The 17,732-nt window shown below is 42.1% G+C and overlaps 1 long non-coding RNA gene across 1 annotated transcript in view; it reads right to left on the minus strand.

Moving 5' to 3' along the window:
- Positions 1–10,686: 10,686 nt before the first annotated feature.
- LOC117868854 overlaps positions 10,687–17,732 on the minus strand; it is a 44,340-nt gene continuing 37,294 nt past the window's right edge. The window contains exon 3 of the long non-coding RNA XR_004643726.1: positions 10,687–10,910. This is a non-coding gene — a long non-coding RNA (uncharacterized LOC117868854). The remainder of the gene's footprint in view (positions 10,911–17,732) is intronic.

The following is a 17,732-nucleotide window of genomic DNA, read 5'->3' on the forward strand; positions in this document are numbered from 1 at the left end:
CAACACCCACTGACTTCAGCTGGAGTTTAGGTGACCAGCTGTTTTCAATAAGTTAATATCTCCCCTTCCCAGACCTGTTCCATGCAGAATTGTTTGCATTAGGCACATGTAACTAGGGGCTGCCTGATGGTGGTGGGGAGCTGAAAACCAGAACAGATTCATTCTGCCATCCTAGTTTCAAGCCTCTGGTAAAGGACTACCCTCCGTTTCTATTTTGCCTTAAACTGGTTCAATGTTGGATCACTACATAGTGAATTTTTAAAAGGGCACCTGGTGTAATATAAGTAGCAGCCAGTCTTTTTATTAATTGGTTCATGGATTTTCAGAGAGCTTATATTCCTGCGCTGCATGGTGTCATGAGGGTTGCTCCTGAAAGAACCTCCTATCTCTCAGGCAGCTGCTGTAACTTTTGAGGCAATGAACTGGGAGAAAGCATAGAGAAGAACAAGGTTGCTTTTGGAAGTTGTTTACAAAGGAATCTTTTTCTGACTAGGGTTATACTAAACAGCCCAATTATTTGTAATATTAACTATAGCATTACTAAGTGTAAAAAGGATGCTGTATACCTATAGCACATCTTTTGCACATCATCCATCAAGACTGGGTAGTGCATGTCCTGTCCAACTCAACCTGAACAATCAGTGCAGGTACAATTACAAACCTTCTGTGTTATCAGATTACAGTTCTAGGCTTCTGTGGCACGAAATAATAAAAGGAAAACAATGGAAAATGGAGTAACTAATATCCTCTTTGCATAAAATCGAGTGGGAAAATGTAAATCTATTCTCTCACACTGCATAGCTTGGCTACGATTACAATGAAATGAAAAGCAATGTATCCATTGACCAGACTGAGCCTTTTCACTATGACACCTTTCATTAGTAATCCTCCCAATGCCCTTCCTTTCCCTTATGTGCCTTCCTCCCACACACCTGTTACTTTTAAGGCAAAGATAATGCAGTCCACAGCCCAAGGGAATCAATCAGACTTGCATGGTGTATTTACTCTCCAGAAAGAATGAGCAAGACTCAGACAGTTCTTCACATAGATCTCCTGAGACATTTGCAGATATAAAATGTCACCAATTTCTTTCCCTGCTCAGGTTTATTAGGTCACCAAAATTATTCTCCCTTAAAGTTCAACACATCAGGGTGGACCTTATACACTGATTTGTAATCCCTGGGAATTTTTTGCTCAGCAGTGCTCATCACATAATACCAGTAATGTCAGTTATAGTCAACCAGATGAGCATTTGCATTCTGCCCCAGTGTTTTAAGTAACAGAAGCCCATTTTCAAGATGAGTCAACCTATTTTTATGCCAAGAACAGTTGGCAGCAGTGCTGATAAGCCATGTATGTTGCTGCATTGTGTTCAGTCATTTTAGTTTTGTAATCGTGGAGCCAAATAACAGGATGTGAGTTACTTCAGCTTTCATTACAACTATGACTAGTTTTAGCTGTTAAATGATGCTGAGTGGAAGAGCTTATTAACCATCCAAATATCTAGTGATTTTGGAATGGAGTTCAAGTTGTCTGGCCTATTTCAATATGTATTTTTTGTCAACCAATTATCCATGATAAAAATAATTTATTCTAGATGAATCCCCATATAGTGTACTGCAGAAATTAATACTGGCCAACAAGGTTAAGGCCTCTGACATGCAAGGAGTACATTTCAACTTGCTGAAACAATTCATTTGTGCTCTACCTCCGTATCGACAGGGTGTCACTGGATCTGAACTCAGAACACACCAGTTCCATAATAGTTCCACTGGGATAATAGGGGTTGGCAAGTTCCATCTTCAAAAGGTCTTTACAAGTACTGGGCCCAATCCTGCCATCCTTACTCAGACATAACGGTCCTTGACTTCTGTGGGAGTTTTGCCTCAGTAAGGAAGGTTGCAAGATTGAGCCCATTAGCTAATTGGTTTTTACAGCGAGGCTCTATGCTGGCACAGGGAGTACTCCTGAATGGAACTCAAAGAAGAACTGGCTCCTTAGTGGGCACCATCATTGTTTCAGTAACGTGGGTCACAGTTCCCTGATACTTACTGATTGTGGAAAGGGTATGCGGTAAGATAAAGCTCCCACTGGGTCCTAGTTCTCTGAATAAGTACTGCACTACTGGACCTTATATCCATACACAAATTATGCTGTATTTAAACCCATGCCAGCATCCTCTCCGTAAGCTTCTTACTTTCATACATTATCCTTCAGAAACAATTCACTTGGAATATTAACATAAGGCCCTGACTTAACTGGGGGGGAGGGGGAGAACATTGGCAGTATTTTAGTTACATGAGAGCAAACAAATATGATGAGAAGTTTCCTAGGTTTGAATCATTTATTGCTATTGTAACTCTAAAGAAGTTCGCAGACCACTGTCCATAAATGGAAGTAGGCTTGAGTCACATCCTTAGCCTTGCTTTAAAGTTTAATGGCATGTGTGTTGATTTTAAGTGTACACAGATTAGAAGGAAGTCGCTGTGATTCAATTTTGCTTAGTACCTATTATAAGTATGTTGTTTTGTTGCACATGTGGGGGAAGGGATCATTGCTGACAATGCCTCATTTTTACCCCATTCACTTTTCTGTCTCCCTATTCTCAGCATAATGACCCTTTAGCAGGGCCAGTCACTGCTGCTATTCCATCAGTCAAACTTGGGGTCAGGGGGCATTCTCAGAAAGAGATACAAGATTCTTCTTCCAGGGGAATCTGAGTGCTGCCTCCACAGCAGTGCCAGCCAATGCCAACCTTGGGGCAATAGCCTGCACTCAGGGCACCATCATGACCGTGCACTGTGTTGGCACTAGACTGCCAGGTTGGTGGATGGAGACAATCTAATGTGATTTACACTCTGCTAGTAAATGCAAACAGCCTGTTCCCTCTGGGAATTTGAGAAGAGATGAAGTAATGACACCAGAAAATGCATTAAAAAAAAAAAAAAAAAAAGTTCAGTGAAATCAAGCAAAAAACTAATCTCTTTGAAATATGAGAGAAGCACGGTGTCCTTTGCAGCAGGACAAACTCAGTTAGACAGAAAAAAAATGAAACAGCTGCTTTTTCAAAGAGACAGACGACCTTATGGTATAATTTTCACACACAGTTGATCAAAGCTCTTGCTGTGATTCATTGACCAGGAGAATGAGAACAGGTAGGCGACGCACTAAAAAGGTCATTCTTTCCTATTGATACAGGATGATCAAATAAAATTTCACAAGAGTACCCTACCACCCTTCAAAAAACTATCTGCTACATCCCCACCTGGAAGAAAATGGAACAAAGTAAAAAGGCTGAATATTGCATAAAAATTCCCGATACCACACAGAACATTCTCCACATGCACTTGTGGTAAGTGAAACTGATAGCCGTGCTTCTTAGGTAAAGAATCTATGCGGTGTATATTGGGCCTAATCCAAAGCCCAGGGAAGTCATTGGGAGTCATTTTATTGATGTTAGTGGACTTTCAGTCATGCCCATTGTGGAGGAGGAGGAGGAGGATGGGAAGTAGCAAAATATAAAGAGATAGACAGACCTTTGGAAGACAGGTATTAGAAGTGGCCTTGACTGCAGTAGTTACCCTTAGTTAAGACTAGCTGAGGTAGCTAGAAGTACAAAAACAAACAAACCCAAAACTGTCCTTATTGATTAATGTGAAAGTACCAGCTGGAATGTTTGTTCACTGAATAATGAAGCTTCTTTCCTTCATTGGCAACCAGCATTGATAAGATGGAGGGGGCTCATGCAAGTTCTTTGTTATCAGAACCAGACTCCAGGTCCCAGGAGGACAATTTCATCTCTCTTTTATGCAGCTGGGCCCCAATGGAGAATGCGGAAGATGGGTCTGAGTGGGGCAGAGGCTGCCATGATCATAGAAAAAGGAAACTGTGGTTCAGAACCTCAGAGCAAGATGGTAGTTTTAGGGCCCCATTTCTAAGTGATCACCCAGCCCACCACCAGAAGGGACAGTCTCCCACCTTGAGACTGCAGGATGACTTGCATACCACTGTTTGCTGCCAGCAGAGGCAGCAAGACCACTCACCTACCACTGATGCTGAGAGGAAAAGCTAAGAACCAGCTAGAAGGTACTGTGTAGGGGAAAAGATGGTGGGATGAAAACACTGGCTTGAAGGGTGGAAGGAGTTGGGCATTTGGGACAGGGAAAGGAATATAGAATGTGGGGTTGGGGAAACAGTGAGGCGCTGATTAATTTTTGGTGGAGGGAAGAAGGAAAAGTATTTGAGCCAGGAAATATTGTGTGTTTCACTGATTGCAGTGGACAATTTTTAGGGAGCCCCTTTTAACAATTGTAGCAGCACAGCATGAGCAGCCAGTTAGGCAATGGTCATTTTCATGGCTGCTTACTCTATGTTGAAACTCTTGTGTCAGGCCATAGAAATGTTGGATAATCAAATGGCCACACCCTGAATGCAGCTGTTCAACAGATGGAACAGCTCCATAGAGGGCAGCCTACAAACGGGGAATGTTATCCAAAGCATAACACATACAGCCATTATAAAAAGCCAGACTATTGCCTGATCTTTATCCCTAATTAGTAGAACTGGCCATGAAACCAAAGTTCAGTTCTGTGACAACTTGAGTTTTCAGAAGTTGTTTTCACCTCAAATCAGGATGAAAAGCCAAAAATCTAAAAAGTGTTCACGAACTAAAATCCTGCAATATTTAATCTCAGAAACACCAAAACATGGGGTTTCCGAAACAAAATATGCTCCCCAGAATCCCCACAAATCTGGTGAGTTTCACTGCTGCTAGTCAGTGGGAAGCTGACAAGAATTATGTCAATTTCAGCCTGTTGGGGCTGCAGCCTCCAGTCTTTTCAGCTCCTGCAGTCCATCAGGTAGGCAGTAGGGATTCTCGGGGAGCTTGGGATCCTTGGGTCCTTGATAGCCTACCTGGTGGGGTGAAGGGGAGCAGGAAGGCTGGAAGTCCTGGGACCACTAGCTCCCAACATCTGAGACTCCTGGCCTAGCCAGGCTCTCTAGGCTGGCAGACTCCCAGTGCAGCTGGCTCGTTGGCCCCAGGAGTCAACCAGCCTGGAGAGATAGCTGGCCTGGGAGTCAGGAATCTCTGGGGTCCCTGATTCAAAGATAATCTGAATGGCAGGCTGCTTAGGAGCCATGGACCCTTGAAGGCACCAGCAGTTTGCCTGGCAGGCTGTGGTGGGACTATTCAGGCAAGGTGGCAGAAAGTCAGGTAGGTTTCCACTGGAATGCTGCCTGGGTTCCCTTAGAAGTTCATTGAAATTGAACAGTTTCCTCAAAAAGTTTCTATTTTTACAAATAAGGAAATTCTGATAAAAATATTTTGTCAGAATTTTCCTGGCAAGCTCTGTTCAGTTAGCAAGAACGTCTGTGGCTAACTTTGTTTGACTCTCCTGCATGTATATTGATTTCTAGTATTCAACTGCACAGGGATTAAAGATGAGAAACTGAATTGCAGGGTGGTTAAATGACTTGCATAGGAGGCAGGTTTGTCAATTAGTCATGGACGTGAGGGTCCAGAGATCCGGACTCCAATCCCAGTTCTGATTCTGACTTGTGTGACCTTGAATAAGGCACTTAGGCTCCCAATTTTGAAAATTTTGTCTTAGAGTTAGGCTCCTCAGGTCATATTCAAGCACCAACATTTATGTTAATGGAAGCTACTGGAACTTATTTAGCTGTTTAAATATGAAAGCAGGAGCCTAAATTTAGGCATCCATGTATTAGAATCTTGGCCTCAATTCTCCAAGGTTCTGTTTTCCCCATCTGTACAACAAGGATGATATTTAACTACCTGCTAAGAGGTGCAGGTGCTGGAAGTAGGGGTGCTGGTTTGAAGTGGTTTCCATTATATATAGAGTTTACAATTTGGTACAATGGCTCTCAGCACCCACACTATACAAATTGTTCCAGCACCCCTGTATAAAACTTAACTAAAAATGTTCACAAAATGCTAAATAAGGCACCAAACCTGCTCTGAGATCTGCACGAGGTTTACCCACATGGAGCTCAATGCAGGATTAAGTGGGAAATTTTGGATCAGTAAGTAGCAAATAGAACTCCATTGGTTCTCAGTTCCCTGTCCTATGTTCATTCCTAGGCCATATAGCTACAGAGGCCAGGTCTACACTACAAACTTACATCGGTATAATTACATTGCTTAGGGGCATGAAAAATCTACACCCCTGAGCCACACACACAGTTATACCAACCTAGCCCCTGGTGTAGTCAACACTACGTCGATGGGAATGCTTCTCCTGTCAACATAGCTACTGCCTCTCACTGAGGTGGATTAACTACGCCAATGGGAGAAGTTCTTCCATCAGCAGAGGTAGCATCTTCACTAAAGTGATACAGTGGCGCAGCTGCACTGGTGCAGCTTTTTAAGTGTAGATCTGCCCTACAAAACAATTTCTTCACATACCTGCAGTCTAACGGCCTCCAAGCAGGCTTTCACAATCCTTTAAGTTTTACACTACTATTCCTGGTTGACCTTTTTCCTCAAGAGATTGTTTTAGTTTGTCTCCGGACATTTCATGAATAAAAACTGACATTTCAGGAGATAAAGTAATAGGAAATTAATTGACAAGAGTTTTGCCTGAGTTTTCATGGGAGGGGAAAGAAGTGCCTAGTTTCATTAAGCACTACTCTTCACTGATATTTTGGGTGTCAAGACCTTGAAACAAAATCATAGCAGTTCGACAGAATAAGGGAAGTCATTTTCCTCCCCTTTTCCACAAAGAGTTGAGTGAATTGTTGTAGAGCTAATATCATGGTTCATTTATTTTTCAAATGCATCCTCTTTCTGGTATAACCTAAGATATGTAAAACGCTGGACTAGCAATTTCAATATTTTCTTAATTGGTACATTCCCTCAGAGTTAGTCTGCACCACTGGAGCAGATCAAAGAAAATTGACTTTCACTCTCAATTCTACAGCAGAAAGAAGCAGCATTCTAATTTATATTTTCCTGAATGCTCAGCTATCAATATAGTGTTCTGTCCTTATTCTCTTTTCTCCTCTCCCTTTTAAAAATGTAGCTCCTTTTCCTTTACCTTCTAGATTTCACTTGAATTAATTTCCTTTTTCATCTTACTTTTATTGTTTTCTTTGTTCTATTTTTGCTTCATTTTCTCATCTTCCTGGCTTTGCATGTGTCTAGTTTTCTCTGCTACCCTGTTTGGCTAGGCTCTCTCTCCATTTGTTGTTCCGTTCCCCCTTTCATTCTTCTGTAATATTTTCCTTTTTTGTATTTACCTCTCCCTTCTCTGCTTGTTGCTCTCCCTACCATTCTTCATCTTGGAAGTTTTTCCATTCAAGCACTGGAAATGATGTAAGAGTATTATTTATTTGTATAATAATTAGCATCGAGGGGCCCCAACTGAGACCAGAGCCCAGTTGTGCTAGGTACTGTCCCTGCTGAGAAGAGTTTATAGACTAAGATTTTCAAAGGCATAAAAGATTTTCAAAGCGAGTTAGATGCCCAGCTCCCCACAATTTTTAATTTGAGCTGGCCACATAAGACACTTGCAGTGCCTTAGCCACTAGATTACAGATAAGAGGCCAAAAACAATACTTTAGGGGATTTCCTCTGAAAAACAGAGCAGAAGCAATAAATTGCATTTGCAATGCATGTCATGTCATAGACAAATGTCTTGATTTTAAAGGGCAACTCACTTTAGTGTGTCCCCTTAAATGGTGGTCTAATGGAAAGTAACAGCCCTTCCTTTACAGCTGGGGGTGGGGGGGGAGACTCTAAAAAGGTTTTCTTCTGGGAACACATCTGTAGGACAGAGAACAGTTGCTGAGGGAGAAGAAAAGGTCTAAAGGACACATTTTGTGGTGTGTGAGTAGCCCACAGAGCTAAATATCTTTAGAGCCTAGGGCCCAAGACCATAGTTCAAAGTTCTAAATGGACTAGAACCTCCCTCTCAGCAGTGAGGGATTGCTGGGAAATGCAGTTCCCTGGCCAGTTTGTAGTACTTGACTAGAATGAGGCATACAAAGGAAAAAAGTATAGATAAACGCCATCCCGAGAAGGAGGAGATTTGAACTGGATGGGTCTCCTAGAAGAAGAATCAAGTAACATGGTGGTTTGGTTTGCTCATATTACAAACATTGGTCATTTGTTTTAGAAAAATGACTTTGAGGCAGACCCTGGTGGAAAGAGGGCATGTTATCTTTAGAGATTAGGGAAGAAAAGCCCAGCACAGGGAAGTTTTTTTTTGGGCAGGGGGAGAAAAAGAGGGAACTGCACAAGCATGGCCCTTTATTTAGTTTTAGCCTGCAGAGATGGTGTCCAGCATCGAACCAGGGCTGGCTCTAGGCACCAGTGCTCCAAGTATGTGCTTGGGGCAGCACTTTCCAAGGGGCGGCACTCCGGCTCCTTTTTTTTTGCTTGGGCCGCAAAAAGCCGGGAGCCAGCCCTGAGCGGAGGTGAGCTGCAGCGGTGGGGGGGCACGGGGAGGGGCGCAGGCAGTAACCCTGGTGGGGGGCACATAAACGGCCCCCCCAGCGCCGCAGCTCACCTCCGCTCCGCCTGCTCCCCTGAGCGTGCCGCCGCTGCTCCTCCCCCCTCCCTCCCAAGCTTGCTGCGCAAATCAGCTGTTTTGCAGCAAGCCTGAGAGGGATGGGGGAGAAGTGATGCACTCAGGGGAGCAGGCAGAGCGGAGGTGAGCTGAGGCGGTGGGGGGCACGTGGAGGGCCACAGGAAGTAACCCGGGGGGGGCAGAGGAATTGCTCCCCTCCCCCCCAACTCACCTCCGCCTCCTCCTCTGAGCACACCACCAGGGGAGGAGGCAGGGCCGGGGATTTGAGGAAGGAAGGGAAATGCGGCGCGTCTGGGGGAGGAGGTGGGGCCGGGGATTTGGGGAAGGGGTTGGAATAAGGCGAGGAAGGGGCAGAGTTGGGGTGGGGCCAGGAAAATTTTTTTTGCTTAGGGCGGCAAAAAACTTGGAGCCGGCCCTGCATCTAACATAATTCCCCACTCTCCTACTGAAAGAGGTATATTTTTATTATGATCAATGATATCACTGGAGATGGACAGGTGTTCCATTATCTCCTGCACCTATCCTTATAGAGCCAAGTGGCCAGTTGTAATTTATCATGCCTGAAGTACAGTATTTGTCTCGCCATAGAAGACACCAGTTGTGGGTTCTGAACTCTTGAATATCTGGCCCAGGGCACCAGACAGTTAGTGTTGACGGCACTGCAGTATCATTCTCCACACAGGCATGCCCTTACTTCTAATACCTTATCTCGGGGTATTAAAGTTGTGCAAAATATGACATTTTCATTTCACAGATTTCTCCAAACTTTGTCCTTGTTGTCATTCCACGTGGGATCCAAATTCACTGAGAGACAGCCCCTGAGCAAAGTTTAATTTGCTATTTACAGCATGAAAATGTGAACAGTGATTAGTTCTAGGTATGGTTGTACTCTTAATGTTAATGGGCCAAGTTAATCTCTGGTGGAATTCCACTGATGTGATTTTGACCCACTACAGGTAGCTAAAGAGATCTGACCTCACCAAGTCTATTGATTCTGTGCAATGCATCTTAAACATAGCACTAACTTGTTGGAATTCCCTTTTGATTTTCTCCTCTAATGGTGTGAATCCTATTAAGAAAAAGACAACCTTCATGGCGGAGTCATATTTCTGTATTTTTTCACCAGTCAGCTACAGAATTCTGGAACCTCTTCAAAAGAAAAGCTGTCAAACACACTGGGTTTAGTCTGGCATGTGGGTGGATTTAGTCAGGCATTGAAATCAAATATGGCAATAGGAAGCAACACTTTGAGAAAGATAATAGGTTGGATCTGCAATTGCATATCCCTTTAGCTACAATCTGTATAGTGACACAGAAGTAGTGATAAATGTACAGCATCTCTTGGGGTTTTTTGTTTGTTTGTTTAAATAAGAAGCATACCACACAGGTTCTCTCAACATTAAGTTTTCGCAACAGCTAAAGAGTAAAGAAATAAAGTGAACAGAACATGGGGAATTTTTTTAAGTTGGGAAAAAATAAATTTCTTGTAACCTTATTTATTTCCTCTTTAAAGTGTTGTTACAAAAAAAACTTGATTTAGTTTATATGACTTTAAAAATGTAAGTGGACACTCTGACCATTGGTGGTTTCTATTCATGTATATTTATAATAAGGATACAAGAAAGAACGTCTATCAAAACTTACAGCACTTGCATACATATTAAAAACAATCACAAGAGTAAGACTGCGGCCTCTCCTCACCTCGAACACCAGCAAATACCCAACCCAAAGTGAAAATTAAGCCTTAACAGTACCCCACCATTCACCAGGCCAAACAGTCACTTCACTGCCTGAAAATCTGAGGCGGGAACAGATGACGTTTACAAAACGTCATGTGATGCAGGAGTTACTATGGAGCATGGACCTTTTTTTAGTAGTCAGACACATTTAAGCCCCTAAGTGATTCTTAAAGTAGAAAAATATAAAGGAGTTGAGAGGATCGTCCACCCTGAGGGGAGACCCCAAGCAACACGATCAACCTCTTCCTACAGTCTCTCCAGTTATGACACATCCTTCCATATAAATGTAATGCAATGTAAATTTAGGTAGGGGGGAAAAGAACATGATGTGCAACTTTTGAAAATAAGAAATCTTAAGCCATACACTTACCATTTTGTGTAAGATGCACCCCTTCCTCCTCCTGGTCTGATATCACATCTCCCTGCATCATTTCATGTCAAATCTAAGTGGACTGTAAACTCTTTGGGGCTGGTACTATGTCTTCATGTCCTCTATAGAAGGCCATGCACTGCGAGAGTGATCCATACAGAGTTTGGTGAGGAAGTCTTTGACCATGTGAAGGTATAAAAAGGTATGCACTGGTGTTTCATGTGCCATGAAATGATATGAATAGTCCACCTAGAAATCAAACATATGATTGTGGATTGGCAGCAGCCAGATCAAATGACTCAATCACAAAAGTAGAAATGACAGTTTCTAGCCTATTATCTGACTCCAGAAGGAATGAATTACTGCATACAATAGAGAAGATGTTGGCAACAGTGCTTCATCCACATGTCAAAGGCACAATTAACATTATGGTGTCACTCCATGAATGTAGTACACAAATGAGAGTCTCAAACTAGGAGCTTACGTTCATTTGGGAGCTTGCCTTCTTTTCCCTTCGACTTCAGCATGGACCCAAGAAGAGTCCATGGAAAGCTACTGTTTGACTTGGAAGTGCTCCTGCTCACTGAATCTTTCCCAGACCATCACAAGGGAGGGAGCCATTGCTAACTTCCTACAGCTCTCTTAAGATCTATTACTATTTACTGGGCACCTTTCATATTATATATATATATAAAATTCAGAATTGATGAATTATCCAGTGTACTAGAGCAACCTACTGTGTGCTAGCACTTGAGATTTCAGAATTCTGAATTCTTCACTTGATCAGGAATTGCCAGTTGTCCACATATGTAATCTATGTAACCACGTGATCCTATTATTGTTACCCTTGCCCTGCCTTAAACCTTCCCCCCTATTGTTTGGGACTTCTTTTGTCGTCTTCTACATTAGATTGTAAACTGTTCTGGGGAAGAGACTGTTTGTATAGCACTTAACTCAATGGGAACTAACAGAACACAAATAAAAAACAACAAAACATGATCCTAATAGTTAGGGCAAATAAGAAGTATACAAATACTTTCAGCCTCTAAATTTAATTTGGTCTAAAAGCCCATATCTGCTTCAAGAAATCTGTCTTTCTCCTTCCACTTTTCAAATCTCATGTGATTTAAAAATCAAATAATCAAGAAATAACATACATACACATATACAATTACTTCAGACTCTGAAAGGTTAGCCTGTTTTAATTTAGATTTCTGGGCAACTCATGGGGACAAAAGTCAGTTAATGAAGAAACATCTTCACGTTGTTTATTAAATACTAATAGAGCTCTGTGAAATGAAGAGAATTTGTACATAACCACTTCCTTGAAAATATAGATTTCCAAAGATTTAGAAACCCCATTAGCTGTATCTATGTATTATTTTATTTATTTGGATTTAAAATAAGACACACCTATCCAAGGTGCTAGGGGATCTAACATATTTAGTCATACAATAAATAAAATTACATGTAAACCTTAGATATTTGGGGGAGGAGGGTGGAACCTGGATGTTTTAGTTGCAATATTCTATAGTAATGCCATGTGTTACTTTCCTAGGCCTTCCATAATCCTGCAAACAGGTACACACATGCTTGGGGTCTGTACTGGGACCAAGGGTCTGTACTGGACCCAGTCCTATTCAACATATTCATAAATGGGGTAAACAGTGAGGTAGCATAATTTGCAGAGGATACAAAACAACTAAAGATAGTTAAGTCCCAATCAAATTGCAAAGAGCTACAAATGGATCTTACAAAACTGGGTGACGGGGCAATAAAATGGCAGATGAAATTCAGTGTTGATAAATGCAAAATAATGCACGTTGGAAAACATAATCCCAACTATTCATATAAAGTGATAGGGGTCTAAATTAGCTGTTACCACTCAAGAAAGATCTTAGTGTCATTGTGGATAGTTCTCTGAAAACATCCACTCAATGTGCAGTAGCAGTCAAAAAAGCGAATAGAATGTTGGGAATCATTAAGAAAGGGATAGATCAGGGATCGGCAAGCTTTGGCACACGGCCCATCAGGATAAGCCCCCTGGTGGGCCAGGCTGGTTTGTTTACCTGCTGTGTCTCCAGGTTTGGCCGATCGCAGCTCCCACTGGCCGCGGTTCGCCGCTCCAGGCCAATGGGTGCTGTGGGAAGTGGCACGGGCCGAGGGATGTGCTGGCTATAATAGGGTATAGCAGACTATAACAGGGTTCAAAGAAGAACTAGATAAGTTCGTGGAGGATAGGTTCATCAATGGCTATTAGCCAGCATGGGCAGTGATGGTGTCTCTAGCCTCTGTTTGCCAAAAGCTGGGAATGGGTGACAGGGGATGGATCACATGCTGATGGATTACATGCTGAACCTGCTCAGTTCATTCCCTCTGGGGCACCTGGCATTGGCCACTGTCAGAAGACAGGATACTGGGTTAGATGGACCTTTGGTCTGACTCAGTATGGCTGTTCTTAACTTTATGCATGTGAATAGACTCAGACTTCAGCGGGACCATTCATGTGCTTAGTGATAAGCACGTGTGTAGTAAAGTGTCAGCAGGGTCAGGAGACAACATACAGACATTATATCATGCAGTTTGTTATCTAGGTTACACTGATGCACCACTGAAAACAAGGGCCCTAACTCATTTCGCTGTTATAAATCTTTGAAAATGGTATTTTATTTGCCTACCAGATGTTCCTGGGCATGTCTTCCCCCCACCCACTGTGGTAATGAAAGGAGTGAAAGTCCCAAAGAAAAGCTACTGCACCAGTGAGAGTCTTATAACTAGCAGTATGGGAAAGAGAGCACGTCACAGACTACAAATCATTTGCAGATCTAAATTGAATGTTGTTTGAAACTGGCTGAAGGCATTAAACAGACATAACTGCATGCGAGCCTTGATTTTAGCACGTGAGTGAAATATCAAGTCAAATGTGCCTTTGACATTGATTTGTTTTCTTTTCTGAGCAGGGTAGTCAGCCAATGAGCTACACAGCTCAATAGAACAGTTTTATAGATTCTGAGGCATGAGGCAGTCTAACACACTGCAAATATTTACCTTGAAATCTGATAGAACCATTGGTATTTTAGCATTGAATCAACCCTTGCGCGCTCTCTCGCTCTCTCTCTCTCTCGCTCTGAAAAACACTGCCAGGCTACCTTCTGTCTGTACTGTCAGGGCCCGATTCTGCTCCACCTTACACTAGTTTTGACATCAGATAGTTTTATTGGTGACAACTCATTTATGCTGGTGTAAATCAGAGCAGAATCAGGGTCTTCAGTTTTTATGACGAGATCAGTGAACAAAAAGCTCCTTAATATAAATGCATCTTCTGGTTGCTGTTCAGCTTTAATAAAGACAGTACTTAGCCAAGGATTGGCTGTTCAAAATAGCTCAGCTTTTTATACTGGAAGGTTGAAAGTGCTAAAATAACCCATTTTATGAACCAAGTTAGTATAATGCCTTGTAGCAAGGGCAGGGTCACACTAAGAGTCTCTCCACACACAGATCGACATTAAACAGGGAACTAAAATTTCTCAAGTATCAGAGGGGTAGCCGTGTTAGTCTGAATCTGTAAAAAGCAACAGAAGGTCCTGTGGCACCTTTGAGACTAACAGAAGTACTGGGAGCATAAGAACCTCACTTCTTCAGATGCAAGTAATGGAAATCTCCAGAGGCAGGTATATATCAGTGTGGAGATAACGAGGTTAGTTCAATCAGGGAGGGTGAGGTGCTCTGCTAGCAGTTGAGGTGTGAACACCAAGGGAGGAGAAACTGTTTCTGTAGTTGGATAGCCATTCACAGTCTTTGTTTAATCCTGATCTGATGGTGTCATATTTGCAAATGAACTGGAGCTCAGCAGTTTCTCTTTGGAGTCTGGTCCTGAAGTTTTTTTGCTGTAAGATGGCTACCTTTACATCTGCTATTGTGTGGCCAGGGAGGTTGAAGTGTTCTCCTACAGGTTTTTGTATATTGCCATTCCTGATATCTGACTTGTGTCCATTTATCCTCTTGCGTAGTGACTGTCCAGTTTGGCCAATGTACATAGCAGAGGGGCATTGCTGGCATATGATGGCATATATAACATTGGTGGACGTGCAGGTGAAAAATTTCTCAGTGAGTTGTAGGTTCCTCTCAGTTTAGTGACAGTTTCTTGAACTATGCTAGTCCCACAACAATTGGGGGCCTAGAACACAGGTAATGCAAATATAAGATCAGAACTGGAAGGCCTATACAATGATCTGGGGCACAGATAAACTGGGTACAGACCAAGCTCCTTTATGAGTCCTGGAGAATTCCGTGTCTTTTCACTGCTGAGGCTGCCGTTTTCTCCGGAGAATGTTCCAATCCTCTTTATAAGCTCCTGACTGGTGAATGAGTTTCACCTCTCCGGAGTAATTCAGTTTTTCCAAGGAACCCAGCTGATTTCTCAGAACTGGGTGAGCTCCACTTCCGAAGTTCCACTAGACTAGACCAGACTCTGAGATTTGGGAATTTAACCCTTAGCTTCATGGGAATAGACATGGAGTCCACAGTCTACCTCCAGTGACCTGAGCGTGGATTTGCACCCAAATCATTTTGGATGTCTCTTGTTGGGAAACCTGAAGCATTTTATGACCTAGAGGTCAACCTTGCTCTCAGAAAAAATACAGAACCATAAAACACAATATGCACATTACACTTGCTGGCATTTACTCCTGTGCAGAGGGCCACACAAGGCCTCAGCATCACATAAACCTGGCCTAACTGTGCTCCCATTGAAGTTAATGATGAGAACTTTTGAAAGTCTCATCCTGAGGGCTTATGATGCTGAGACCCTCTGCATGCAGGTGGATTGCACCTGTTCAGGGAAGGAATGAGCTTAGACATAAACAAACCAATGTTTTCAACATTAAATCAGATTCAAGTTTGCCTTTTAACATATTTCATCTTTCTTCTCTTGGTTTCTTCTGGCTGAGGTGTCAGCCTACAAAGTTTAGAATTTACTGAAGAGGAGGATAAGCTGGGTTCCCCCCCCACACACACACACTTACTTTCCACATTGTCCCCAACTTCCGAATATTGCACATGCCCACCCAGTAGCACTACTGCTAACTTATTATATGTTAAACTATGTGTTTAACATTTATAGATCATTTTGTCCTCATGAGCATTATAATTCTGTTGCACATCATATTGTGAAACGAGTTTCACTGCTTCTCTATCTGACTTTGGTTTATTGCATTTACATAAAGCTGTCTAACATTTATGAGGATTTTTATAACTTTATTAAATGAATTTCTTCAGCTGCCAAGGAGATGGCATTTCCATAGTGACAATATTATTTTCCAAACCCTATTTTCTGCTATATTTGGCCCCACTGAAGTGGCACATTTTCCATTAAATTTAGCAGTATATAAAGTCATTAAGGTGACAATAGTAAGCCATTATTGCTGTTCTAGCAATGTTGACAAGGACTTCACCCTTGGGCCATTTGAAACAACTATTAAGTAAAGCCTCAGGAGATATTGAATGGCCTAGAAAATTCAGAATTGCCTTGTTTTAGTACATCTTCTATACAAACAGCTTAGAAGATTACCTCAGAAGCTCAGCTCATCCTTTGTAAAAAGAGATATCCATCAAACACTGACAGAGGTTCTCAAACTTCATTTAACCACAACCCCCTTCTGACAACAAAAATTACTATACGACCCCAGGAGGAGGGTCTAAAGCCAAAGCCCGAGCCCCAAAGCCCCAGGCGGGGGGCCTATAACCTGAGCCCCGCCATCCCAGGGCTGAAGCCCTTGGGCTCCAGACAGTGGGGCTCAGGCTTCAGCTCCGTCCCAGGGCAGTGAGTTTCAGGATTCATCCGTGGATGGTGGGGCTTGGGCCCCACACCCCAGCAAGCCTAATGCCAGCACTGGCGACCCCATTAAAACGGGGTTGCGACCTACTTTGGGGTCCTGACTCACAGTTTGAGAACTGCTGAGCTAAACATATTAAAACATATCTTCCTCTTTCTCTAGTATCCTTCACATACCAAAATGTCTTTATTCCAAACAACATGTTTTTTTGTTGAAACCTTTTCTGCTCTGGTGACTAAATTTGCATCGCAAGCCCAGGGCTCTGTTGTTCTTCTTGCATGTCACAAGCTATGTCAGAGTACTTTTAGTCCAGCAGAAAGACAATGCTGGGTTTAGACTCAACAAATAACCTCAAGAATTTTGTATCAATCTGCTCACAAAAAAACAGATAAGGGACTCCATTAACAGTCATAGTAGTAATAGGCCAGATTCAGAGCTCATTAAGTCAATATTAGTATTTATTGTTTGTATTATTGTAGCACCTAGTCATGGATTAGAGTCTTATCACTGAATCCCCTGAGATTTGGATCTTGTCCAGAGTGTTTTTTTCATCCAAAGAGCTAAAAGCACTTCACAAATCATGGGTAATCTGTATTACCCCCATTTTATAGATAGGGAAATGGAAGTTAAAGGAGTTTTCTAAAGTTATAGAGTATGCCCATGGCAGAAACTGAGCGATAGGAGATTTCTATTCCTGTATTCTTTTCATTACGATTACACTGCCTTACTTTTTAAAATGATATATACCTGAGCTGTGCACCCAAGTTCCATTAATAAACAGTGGACCTGATTCTCCATAGCCTTAAACCTTGTATAGTCATTTCACCTATACTAAGGAGGAAACTTTTTAAAAAAAAACAACAAATTTGAATGGTAGCATTTTACAGCCACTTTGCACAACTATAGATGGCTGCTCAAGGTAGAAAGCAATGCAGAACTGGGCCCAAGTATATTTATTACATGTAAATCTAAATGAAGCAAACAAATTCTTCTGCACTTTTGGTTAATAAGAGTTCATGTGATTTAAAAAAAATATATACAGTTTTAGCCAGGGGGCACAAACCCATGTTGAGTTTCAAGTTGAAACAAGCTGCAAAGCATAAAATCAGCCATCAGCTGATGGCATCAAATTCTACATGGCTTTCACCCAACTCCATAAATCAGCTCAAAGTCACTTGAAATAGCCTAGTTTTTTTTTTTTTTAAAAGGTTCACAAACCTTTCTGTGAGCTGGCCCA

The sequence above is a fragment of the Trachemys scripta genome, chromosome 1 (genome assembly GCF_013100865.1).
Source record: "Trachemys scripta elegans isolate TJP31775 chromosome 1, CAS_Tse_1.0, whole genome shotgun sequence".
Lineage (NCBI taxonomy): Eukaryota > Metazoa > Chordata > Testudines > Emydidae > Trachemys > Trachemys scripta.